The sequence below is a fragment of the Eulemur rufifrons genome, chromosome 7, assembly GCF_041146395.1.
Source record: "Eulemur rufifrons isolate Redbay chromosome 7, OSU_ERuf_1, whole genome shotgun sequence".
NCBI lineage: Eukaryota > Metazoa > Chordata > Mammalia > Primates > Lemuridae > Eulemur > Eulemur rufifrons.
In genome coordinates, this window is record NC_090989.1 from 148,725,349 (window position 1) to 148,735,233 (window position 9,885).

General features: G+C 37.3%; 1 protein-coding gene across 1 annotated transcript in view; it reads right to left on the reverse strand.

The window, feature by feature from the left end:
- The window catches only part of CCDC13 (coiled-coil domain containing 13), a 67,883-nt gene extending 58,782 nt beyond the window's left edge, over positions 1-9,101 (reverse strand). Inside the window, exon 1 of the mRNA XM_069473496.1 lies at positions 9,049-9,101. The gene's annotated coding sequence lies outside the window, so the exon portion shown is untranslated. The remainder of the gene's footprint in view (positions 1-9,048) is intronic.
- Between the last annotated feature and the right edge of the window lie 784 nt (positions 9,102-9,885).

Genomic DNA, 9,885 nt, shown 5'->3' on the forward strand with positions numbered 1-9,885 from the left:
CCAAAATTAGTATAAGGAAAGAAATAATAAAGATCAGAACAGAGCTAAATGAAATAGAACTTAAAAAAAATCATACAAAGGATCAAGGAAATGAAAAGTTGGTGTTCTGAAAAGTTAACCAAAATAGATAAACTGCTTGTTAGATTAACCAAGAAAAAAAGAGAGAACATTCAAGTCAAACTCAGAAACAAAAAAGGAGACATTACAACTGATACCACAGAAACACAAAAGATCATCAGAGACTACTGTGAACAACTATACACTAACAGACTAGAAAACGTAGAGGAAATGGATAAATTCCTAGACACGTACAACCTATCAAGATTGAATCAGGAAGAAATTGGAAACATGAACAGGCCAATGATGAATGAGATTAAATCAGTAATAAAAAGTCTCCCAACAAAGAAAAGTCCAGGACCAGGTGGCTTCACCACTGAATTCTACTGAACATTTAAAGAAGAATTAATACCAGTTCTTCTCAAACTATTCCAAAAAATTAAAGCAGAGGGAATTCTTCTTAACTTATTCTATGAGGCCAGCATAGCCCTGACATCAAAACCAGACAAAGCAAAACAAAGAAAAAAAACTACAGGCCAATATCCCTGGTGAATATAGGCACAAAAATCCTCAACAAAATATTAACAAACCAAATCCAATAGTACATCAAAAAAGTAATACACCATGATCAAATGAGATTAATCCCCAGGGATGCAAGGATGGTTCAACATATGCAAATTAATAAACATGGTACAGCACATCAACAGAATGAAGGACAAAAACCATATGATCATCTCTATAGACACAGAAAAAGCATTTGATAAAATTTGACATCCCTTTATGAGAAAAACTTTTAAAAAATTAGGCATAGAAGGAACATACCTCAACATAATGAAGTCCATATACGCCAAGCCAACAACCAGCATCATACTGAATGGGGAAAAGCCGAAAGCCTTTCTTTGAAAAACTGGAACAAGACAAGATTTCCACTTTTACTACTCGTATTCAACACAGTACTGGAAGTCCTAGCCAGAGCAATCAGGCAAGAGAAAGAAATAAAATGTATCCATATTGGAAAAGAAGAAGTCAAATTGTCCCTCCTTGCAAATGATATGACCTTATATTAGAAAAACCTAAAGATGCCACCAAAAAACTCTTATAACTGATAAATAAATTCAGTACAGTTGCAGGATACAAAGTGAACATGCAAAAATCTGTAGTGTTTCTATACACCACCAATGAAACAGCTGAGAAAGAAATCATGAAGGCAAATCCATTTACAAAAGCTACCAAAAAAAAAAAAAAAAAAACACCTAGGAATAAACTTAACCAAGGAGGTGAAAGACCACTAAACAAGGAAAACTACAAAACACTAATGAAAAAAATTAAAAAGGAGACAAACAAATGGAAAGATATGTCATGCTCTTACATCAGAAGAATTAAAATTGTTAAAATGACAATACTGCAAGCAATGTATAGATTCAATGCAATCCCTTTCAAAATACCAACATCATTTTTCACAGAAATAGAAAAAAATTCCTAAAATTCATACAAAATGAAAAAAGAGCCCAAATAGCCAAAGCAATCCTGAGCAAAAAGAAGTCACTACCTGACTTCTAATTATACTACAAGGATATAGTAACCACAACAGCATGGTATTGGTATACAAACAGACACATAGACCAACAGAATAGAATAGAGAACTCAGAAATAAATCCCTGTATTAAATACTTACAGGCCAACTGATTTTCAACAAAGGCACCAAGAACATACAATATGGAAAGGACACCCTCTTCAATAAGTGATGGTGGGAAAACTGTATATCCTTATACAGAAGAATGAAACTGGACCCTTATCTCTCACCATATACAAAAATCAACTCAAGATTAAAGACTTAAACGTAAGACCTGAAACTACAAAACTACTAGAAGGAAATAGGGAAAACACTTTGAGACATTGGTCTAGGCAAAGAATTTATGGCTAAGACCTCAAAAGCACAGGCAACAAAAACAAAAATACACAAATAAGACAATGTTAAACTAAAAGGCTTCTGTACAGCAAAGGAAACAATCAACAAAGTGAAGAGACAACCCACAGAATTGGAGAAAATATTTGCAAACTATTCATCCAACAGGGGACTAATATCAAGAATATACAAGGAACTCAAACAATTCCACACTAAAAAAACCCCAAATAATTCCATTAAAAAATGGGCAAACTACATTAACAGACCATTTCTCAAAAGAAGACTTTCATATGGCCAGCAAGTATATGAAAAAATGCTCAACATCACTAATCATCAGAGAAATGCAAATCAAAGACACAATGAGATATTGTCTTACCCTAGTTAGAATGGCTAATAAAAAGACAAAAAATAACAGATGCTGGCTAGGATGCAGAGAAAAGGAAACTCATACACTGTTGGTGGGAATGTAAATTAGTGTGGCCACTATGGAAACAGTATGGAGATTTCTCAAAAAACTAAAAGTAGAACCATGATATGATCCAGCAATCCCACTTATCCAAAGGAAAAGAAATCAGTATATAAAAGATACTTGCACTCACAAGTTTATTGCAGCACTATTTATAATTGCAAAGAGGTGGAATCAATCTAAGTGTCCATCAACAGATGAATGGATAAAGAAAATGTGGTATATATAGACAATGGAATACTATTTGGCCATAAAAAGAATGAAATCATGTCATTTGCAGCAACATGGATTGAACTGGAGGTCATTATGTTAAGTAAGCCAAGCAATAGAAAGACAAATATTGCATGTTTTCACTCATATGTAGGAGCTAAAAAAGTTGATCTCATAAAGTTAGAGAGTAGAAAGAGAAGCTGGGAAACGTGGGTGGGAGGGAGTGGGACTGAAGACAGGGAGGTTAATGGGTACGAACACACAGTTAGATAAAAGGTGTAAGTTCTATTATTCAACAGCAGAGTAGAGTGACTGCAGTTAACAACAATGTATTGTATATTTCGAAGTAGCTAGAAGAAAGGACTTGAATTGTTACCAACATATAGAAATGTTAAATACTCGTACTTCAGATACCCTGAGTTAACCATTATACATTCTATGCATGTAACAAAATATCACATGTACCCCATAAATAGGTAAAAATTATGTATCAATAAAAAATGAAAAATAAAAAAGAATGGATTAAAAAAAGATACTGAATACTTACTGTCACAAGGATCCTTCTGTTGCATTTTTATAACCACATACATCTCTCTCCTGCCCTCTGCCCTAGTCCCTTACACTTCATAACCACTAATCTGTTCTCCATTTCTAAAATTTTATCATTTCAAAAATGTTATATAAATGGAATAACACAGCATGTAACCTGTTAGTGTTGATTTTTTTTTTAACTCAGAATAATTCTCTGGAAAGTCATATAAGTTGCTGTGTGTATCAATAATCCATTCTGTTTTATTGCTGAATAGTATTGCAAGGTATGGAGGTACCACAGTTTATTTAACCATTTACCCACTGAAAAACATCTGGCCTGTTTCTAGTTAGGGGCAATTATGATTCAGCTGCTATGAAAATTCATGTACAGGTTTTTGTGTGAATATGAGTTTTCATTTCTATAGAATAAATGCCTGAGTGCAGTTGCTGGGCAATATGGTAACTGCATATTTAGTTTTATAAGAAATTACTAAACTGTTTTCTGGAGTGACTATGCCATTTTACATTTCTACCAGAAATGTGTGAGGGATCCAATTTTCCACATCCTTGCCAGCATTTAGTGTTGTCACTCTTTTTATTTTAGTCATTTTAATAGTTGTGTAGTGGTATCTCATTGTGGTTCTAATGTACATGATAGATAATGATGTTGAACATTTTTTTCATGTGCTTATTCGCCATCTGTATATTTTCTTCAGTGAAGGGTCTGATCGTGTATTTTGCCCAATTTCTAACTGTTGAGTTTTGAGAATTCTTAATATATTCTATATACAGTCCTTTGTTGGATATGTGGTTTGCAAATATTTTCTCCCAATCTGTAGCTTATCTTTTGATCCTCTTCACGTGGGCTTTCACAACAAAAAGTTTGATTTTTGATGAGGTTCAGTTTATCAGTTTCCTCTTTTATGGATTGTGCTTTTGACATCAAGTCTAAGAACTCTTTGTGTACCCTTGGATCCCAAAGATATTCCATAGTTTTTCTAAAGTGTTAGAGTTTTATGCCCATCATTTACTTGGATGTAATTTTAGGTGTGAGGTTTAGGTCAAGTTTCGTTTTTCTTTTTTTCCTACAATGTTAATTGCTCCAACACCATTTGTTGGAAGGCTATGCTTCCTCCATTGAATTGTTTTTTGAACCTTTTCCAAAAATCAATAGAGCAAACTCAACAACAAAAAACCAATGCAAAAATGTGCAAAGGACTTCAATATACATTTCTCCAAAGGTATATAAATGGACAATAAGCACACGAAAAGATGCTAGCCATTAGAAAAATGTAAATCAAAACCAGAATGAGATACCATTTCACATCCATTAGGATGGATATTATCCAAAAAAGGGAAAATAACAAGTGTCGGCCAGGATATGGAGAATTTGGAACCTTTATGCATTGCTTGCGGGAATATAAAATTGTGTAGTTTCTGTAGAAAACAGTTTGGTGGTTTTTCAAAAAGCTAAATATAGAATTACCATATGATCCCATAATTCCACTTCTAGGTATCCACACAAAAGAATTAAATGCAGGGACTCAAACAGATACTCGTACACAAAGTTCATAGCAGCATTATTCACCACAGCCAAAAAGTGGAAACAACCCAAGTGCCCATCAACAGATGAATAGATGAGCAAAATGTGGTGTACATACATACACTCAATAGAATATTATTCAGCCTTATAAAGAATGAAATTCTATTTATTTATTTTTTATTTTATTTTTTTTTTTTGAGACAGAGTCTCACTCTGTTGCCCAGGCTAGAGTGAGTGCCGTGGCGTCAGCCTAGCTCACAGCAACCTCAAACTCCTGAGCTCAAGGGATCCTCCTGTCTCAGCCTCCCAAGTAGCTGGGACTACAGGCATGCACCACCATGCCCGGCTATTTTTTTCTATATATATTTTTAGCTGTCCATATCATTTCTTTCTATTTTTAGTAGAGATGGGGTCTCGCTCTTGCTCAGGCTGGTCTCGAACTCCTGAGCTCAAACGATCCGCCCACCTCGGCCTCCCAGAGTGCTAGGATTACAGGCGTGAGCCACCTCGCCCGGCCTGAAATTCTGATACATGCTACAACATGGATTAACCTTGAAAACATTATGCTAAGCAAAATAAACCAGACGCAAAAGGACAAATACTGTATGATTCCACCTTAGGTACTTAGAATGGACAAATTCATAGAGATAGAAAGTAGAATAGAGGTTGCTAGGGGTGGGGTAGGGAGAAGTGAAGCATTATTGTTAAAAGGCGTGGAGTTTCTGTTTGGGATGATGAAAAATTTCTGGAGGTGGATGGTGGTGATGGTTGCACAGCATTGTGAGTACATACTTAGTTCCACTGAATTGTACACTTAAAAATGGTCAAAATGATAGATTTAATATGTGTGTTTACCACAGTAAAAAAATTTTAAATCAATTGAGCATATTTCTGTGTGGGTCTGATTTTTTTTCTAATCCCTAAATTAGATTCTTCCCACAGTCCCATGTAGCTCCAACTTTAAAGTGGTCCCTATTAATAATAACAGGGTCACCAACTAGATTTTCCGACACTGAAATTGTCTCTCCCATAAATAAGTAAATGTAACATATGCAGTGACTCTACTCTTACTGTGAGAAGCAAAATTAAATTTTAAAAAGTCACAACTGGCAATGTCTGAGTTTTAACTCTCTGACATTACTCAAGTCACAAACCTCAAATTTCTTTTTAAAATAGATATGTCCAAGATTGAGGTGCTGGCAAATATAAATAAAATAAAATGAAAAATAAAATAGCTATAGTACCCTTATTATCATGACAATCAAATAGGTCATAAAATTGCTTATGTGAAGTACTCTTCAGTTATCTATATTATTATTTTAGTAGTAGTACATATTAATATCTGTATTACTACAGATTTAGCTGTTTTGTGGAAGTAAGTTTTGCTGCAGCCCCATTTGGCTGTCTCCATTTCACAGCTCTCCACTCTAGATCTTGGCTTTGTGGGCCCCAAATCCTTGGGTTCATTATACTGTGAATATCTCTTGGGGCCAGACTTCCACCAGGCATGTGTTAACTGAAAGGTAAAACCAGGAACACGAAGCCACTGGTTTATATTCAGGGTTGTGGCCCATATCCAGAGACTCTCCCTTCCCAAAATCAAGACTCCCACGAAGCCAAAAGACTCATCAGAAAGATATTGTGAGCATAGATTCAGAGCAAAGAGAGGCAAACTGCCTTGAGATATTTTAGGCCCAGGGTTAAGCCTTATTAAATTATTCCACTTCAAATCAAGAAGCCCATATATATATATATATATATATATATATATATATATATATATATATAAAAATGTTAACTTTCTCCAGGTTCAAGTCCCTTCTTGCTGAAAGTTTTGCCTCTTCAACTTGTCATGGATTTGGATTTTCTTTGTTGGCTACTGGCCTCCCGTAGACTCCCCAGCACATTTTGTGTTTTAGTTTAATACCATTTTGGCTACAGTCAATCTTATTTTATCCATGGAGCTATTTTGTCTAAGATGTATTTGTACAAATGTGATCTCATTCATCATTGTTGACTTTATTAGAAAACTCAATGTTCTGCCAAGATTCATCAACCCTTAGTTCCAAAGGACCTCTCTGACGGATGAGATCCACCTTGGCTCTCCACCAAGCCTTCGGCACAAGGTTAACAACATATTTTTACTTTGTACCCAAATTTCTCAACTCCATTCTTGGCTCAGATCACAGTCTTTCAAAACACTTGAATGAAAGTCACCTGATCCCTGTAACTTATCAGTTTCTCCCCTACTGATTAGGTCCCCAACACCTTGTGCACTTACTAATATTTAATTCACCACCTCCACCGTGGTATGTGGAGATTTCAGCCCCCTTCTTATAAAGGTCAAACAAATACTGGTAGTGCTGGGTAGCAGAAACAGGAGGTGAAGGGCCTAGGTTTAAAGTAGTGGAGGCAACAGGGAAACAAAAAGGACAAATCTGAGTGATGACTCTGCTTGTAAAAAACTGACAGGACTTGGTGACTGATTTACTAGTGATAATAGAAGAGGAGGAAGGAAAGGCACCTTTAGGAGTTTGAGCCCCGGGGTAACAGTGGGAAATGGGGGTATCGCTGACAGAAACGAGTGAGCTAGGAAGGGGCACCAGAGGGGAAGACAGTAGACATGCTTGTCCATGAAGTGAGATTAGGTAAGGACTGTAACTGAAAGGTGTGATGGCAAAATTTTAGTCACTCTGTAACACTTCAGAGTTACACTGGGGATAGGAAAAAGACTTAGCATCAACATTATAAGAAGCTCAGAATACTAAATTAGAGCTAATAGACCTGTTCCTAGGTTCCTCTGAAGGGACCAATTGGATACTCACCTCCACTCTAGACCCATTTATCACTACTGAATGTAAAGGGAGATTTTCCTAACCTTTGTCTTGCAAAAAACAAATTCTTTTGCTTCATTTCAGTGACTAAGGGGAAAGCAGACTCTTTAAGAATGAAACTAGGCTGCATGAGCAGTACTGGTTCTTCCATGAATTTATACAACGTAAATTATTCACTGATAGAGTTGCAGTCCAGCCTGGCTGGGGCATGTTCTGTGTCCTCTCTCAAATTTCCCCATTCTATTTGAAGAGCTTTCAAGCAGGACCAACCAAGTGTATACATAATATTTGGCAGTTCTACTATTTGGCCCATGAGAACTTTAAAATACTTTATGTTCATTCAGCTCTATTCTGGCCTAAGTAGCTATGATGTGATGGGTTATAGATGTACATGGGGTTAGAGCCTAAATTTCAAGACCATGAAACTCTTTGAGCAATAGTTCCTCCTCTGTGAGACAAGAAGCATGGCCTACATGACGAGTCCTCTTTTGGAATGGCCTAAGCCACTCCAAAATTCTGATTCTGTGATAAAGCAGCAGCAGACTGACAGGAACTTACTTGTAAGTGTGGAATCAAATTCAAACCCTCACCACCAGATGTCACTGTTGCTCATTAACTAGAAATAGGAATTTTTTTTTTTTTTTGGGGGGGGGACAGTAAGATCCAGAATGTATTAATAAAAACAAAAACGTTTTTTTGTTTTTAAGAGTCAGGGTCTCGCTTTGTTGCCAAGCTGGAGTGCAGGGGAAATCATGGCTCATTGTAACCTCGAACACCTGGGCTCAAGAAATCCTACTGGCTCAGCCACCTGAGTAGCTAGGACTACAGGCACATGCCACAATGCCCAGCTAATTTAATTTTTTTTTTTTGGTAGAGACAGGGTCTTGCTATGTTGCCCAAGCCACCCCAAACTCCTGGCCTCAAGTGATCCTCCCACCCCAGCTTCCCAAAGTGCTAGGATTACAGGTGTGAGCCACCATGCCTGACCCAAAAACCAAAACCTTTTCATTCTAATGAATTTAACAGACATTGACCACTTATATGAGCCAGGTGATAAGGTTGAAAAAGACCATCATACTCTCAAACTGACACTGGGGGAGATAGGCATGGAAGGAATCACACACACCAATACTCCAATAACGTCCAACATTAAGGCAAGCAATCTAACTCTCAATGAAAAATCAACATATCACCTCCTTAAAGTAGAATATTGTTTTCTCTGGCAGACTTTCTCCAACCCCAACTCTGGGTTAGGTCCCCCAGCCAGATATTCCTGTTGCGTCCTCTACCCAATATTCATCATGCTTTATTGTGTTGGGGCTCAGAATCCTATACCCGCGAATATGGCGCTTTGACATACTGGACTGAAGGAGCAGCCTCAAGGTCTCCTTGACCAACTGACTCCTCACTCCCCACCCCTGCAACTCCCTGCCTGGTCTCTATGAAGATGTTCTCTGAAGTTCCCTTACCTGCCTGACTCCCCAAAGGGAAAAACAATTACCTCTGGTCCCTTCGCTGAGTTTTCATTAACATAATTCGTATCACAGGAAGAGACTGAAGTCTGTCAACACATTTGGACAGACTCGTCACAAACTACTTTATGCTCTGTAGAGCCAACAGACTTTGTTCCAGGCTGTTGCATGTTCTCCAAGCCCATTGGTTTCCCCTAAAAATCATTTACTATCCCTCCAATTGCCTCATTTCCCCCATCTCCGTCTTCCCTGTGAAGAAGGGCATATAAACATCTGTACCCCATTGGGTTATTGGGTAATCATTCTCCTGAGATTCCCCCATGTTATGTACATTGAAATAAATTTCATTATGTCTTTTCTCTTATTAATCTGCCTTTTGTCAGTTCATTTTTCAGTGAATCTTCAAAGGGCAAAGGGAAAGTTTTCCCTTGGCCCCTATAGTTGTAATCACTTATTTGATGCCAGCCTTCCAAGCTAGACAATAAATTCTGAGAGGGCTGGGCTCAAATGCCTCCTGTGCTGCCGCATTCCTACACTTAACACAGTAACAATGGCAACAGCATCCATCCATCAAGCTTACTAATGTATCAGGTGCTACACTAAGTAAGCCCTTTACATTCACTAGTGTACTTAATCCCAGCAACCAGAGGCCACTGACATTGTCCTCGTTTCACAGATGAGTAAACCATGGCTACTTGGCTACGAATGGCAGGTCTGTCAATAAATAATAGCACCATATCCCCTTGAGCCACTTTTAACAATTTCTATAATCTGACGCCAGCCTATCCATCCAAACTAATTTGCCATTCTCTTCTTCAGGCAAACAATCCCACTTATTTTCTCTTCAACACATCATGCTCATTCCC